This window comes from Poecilia formosa, unplaced genomic scaffold (assembly GCF_000485575.1).
Source record: "Poecilia formosa unplaced genomic scaffold, Poecilia_formosa-5.1.2 Scaffold19, whole genome shotgun sequence".
NCBI lineage: Eukaryota > Metazoa > Chordata > Actinopteri > Cyprinodontiformes > Poeciliidae > Poecilia > Poecilia formosa.
The window spans coordinates 4193514-4196014 of NW_006799958.1; the positions used below are offsets into that span (position 1 = coordinate 4193514).

Below are 2501 nucleotides of genomic sequence, written 5' to 3' on the forward strand. Positions count from 1 at the left end.
CTCAGAAGTCTCTCAACCTGAGCAGAAGAGGTAAGCAGAAATTTACATTACTTTTTTTTACTGTTTGCTTTTATATATTTTCTTTTTTTAATTTTTTTTAATTTTATTTTTTCAGTTTTATAACTGTGACCGAGCTACAAATAAAACTTTTGCATCATGTTTCTTTAATTCCCACAGAGGTGGCCAGTGCATAGCTATAGCTGAGAGGTGTTTCCCCGAAATGTAAGACATATGTCTTACTTTCGGGGTACGGCTTATATTAGCCGACCCCCCTGAAACTCCCGATACGTCTTACAATCGGGGTGTGAAAACACACAATACTGCCCCTTTAGGATTATTGAAAGATTTTCTTCAATCTTAAATCTACCTTCTTCTTTTCTTTTAACATTTATTCATCCATGGTCAGGTATCTGTTGTACACCCAGAGGCAAATTGAGAAAAATCATATGTATTATCTATGATTATGCTGGAAATATTCCCCAAAGACCTCACTTTGTTTGCAGTTTATTCTTTGCTGTTTTTAATATGAGAAGAACTTTTTGACAAAATACATGTAGGGATCAGCTGTCTATCGATCCGAATTACAGTTGTGTATGTAATTGTGGAGCCTCACACTCAGGATAGTAAGTTAAAATTATAAACTGTGTATTGTAGGCTGATGAATCACTCAACCATTTCAGTCAAGTTTCTGGATTTGAAGAATGGCAACTGAGCAGTTCCTTACCCAATCACAAAGAAAATGAACAATGCCATATTAGTTCATTCAGTGGTCTGAAGTTAAATGACTCACTTTGCCACTTTGCCAAATAGCTGTTTTAAGTTTGAGTCACTGTTGCAGTCAAATCTCCAAGCAAAGCTGAATGTGCAGAAATGAAAACTGGCTTGCAGTAGCAACACCACAGAGAAAGAACATCAAATATAGTTTTTACTGACAACAGCTTCTGCTTTATTGCATTGACTTCTGCAAAGAAAAGAAAAACAGGACATTGTTTTTGCAGTTTTCTCGTTTGCAAAACATGATTTCTGATAACGTTCTTCAGAAAATGATTTTGTAACTGCACAGATCGTAATCATCTGCTGAGAAAGCTTACTGATGAACTTTCTAGAGCCCCTGTTGTCAAAGAAAATCTACCTAAGAGACGGAGGAAAAATAAGGTTATCTACATGTGTGAGAAGCAGACAGGAATTTGAAGATCTGAAGAGTTTGAGAATGAACTTTGTCTCTTTCAGCTAATGGACGTCTCGAGGCTTCTCCTGTCCGTCGTCATGGTGATGTCCACATCTGATGGGATATCAGGTAGTGTGTGCACAAAGAACATAGACAAAAAAAATATATTACTCTTCATCATTTAGAGGAATGAGATGCAAGATGTAAGAAAAATCATCAACTTTGACTGCAGAGTTTATGGCTTATGATGAGAGATGCAGTTCATAATGTGAACATGCACACCAGAGGGCAAATATAAAGGAAACAAAGCAAAGTTTGTTTTTACTGACTTGCATGACAAATGACAGAGAAAAACAAATATTCTAGGAATCCTGGTTACTCCCCTAAGTCCTCAATTAAAAAAAAAATATATTTTTATTTTTAAAAGGTAAAAACCACAAAGAGCTTTGCAAAAAGGTAGTCAAAGGAAGGCAAAATGAAATGTTGTAATGCATTTCCTTTAAGCCTTATGCTGAACATTCTTGTTTGTAAGTGTCCTCTTTCTCCTCACTTTCAGAAGCATCAGATTCTTCCTGCTTTCACCTGGACCAGGATAGATATAAAGTTATTGAAGGCGAAGCATTTTATTATGTGCCCTTCGATATGGATGACCCCAACCTGCCTGATGAAAACATTACGTGGTTCAAAAACGGCCCAGAGGTCATGAATATCACCACAGACGAGACACACAGGATACATTACCATGGAGGAGCGCTGCTTTTCTTAAACATCAGCACTGATGATGCTGGCTACTATTCTGCCAGGTAAGTTCACTTAGTTTTGTTACTTTGCCATACACGTTGGGATATTGAAAAAATTATCTTATGTGGATCTTAACATGCGGAAATGAAGAGAACCTCAAGCCTCGTCATGTATTTGAAGTATTATCTAGTTTACCTTTAAGATCTAGAAAACACAATCCAAGTAAACGCTATGAACATCAAAACTAAAGAACAAACTGAATAACTGTGGCAAACAAAGCTAAAGTCCCACAAGTCTTAACCATAAAGTTTACTGCATAATTGTGAGATTCAATAAAAAATAAAAATAAAAAAAAAAACAACTTCAGATGACAGATTATATCACAATGACTTACAAAGAAACTGAACTGGTTCTGGATTCAATGTGAATCCAGAACCAGTTTTTGTTTTAGTTTAGTGTTTTTCTAACTGTAAATGTAGCAGGTAGTGTGAAGCACTTTGAGCTGCCTTCTTGCTCAAAATGAGCTATATAAATAAAATTACCTTAGCTTAAGTGTGAGATCTGTCTCAACAAGATAATTAGTAATTACTAA

At 35.8% G+C, this 2501-nt stretch overlaps 1 long non-coding RNA gene across 2 annotated transcripts in view; it reads left to right on the forward strand.

Annotated features, from left to right (window-relative positions):
* LOC103134849 (uncharacterized) overlaps positions 1-1966 on the forward strand; it is a 5357-nt gene extending 3391 nt beyond the window's left edge. For both annotated transcript variants that reach the window (XR_475870.2, XR_475869.2), the window contains exons 2-3: positions 1231-1300; positions 1728-1966. This is a non-coding gene — a long non-coding RNA (uncharacterized LOC103134849). The remainder of the gene's footprint in view (positions 1-1230; positions 1301-1727) is intronic.
* Positions 1967-2501: the final 535 nt, after the last annotated feature.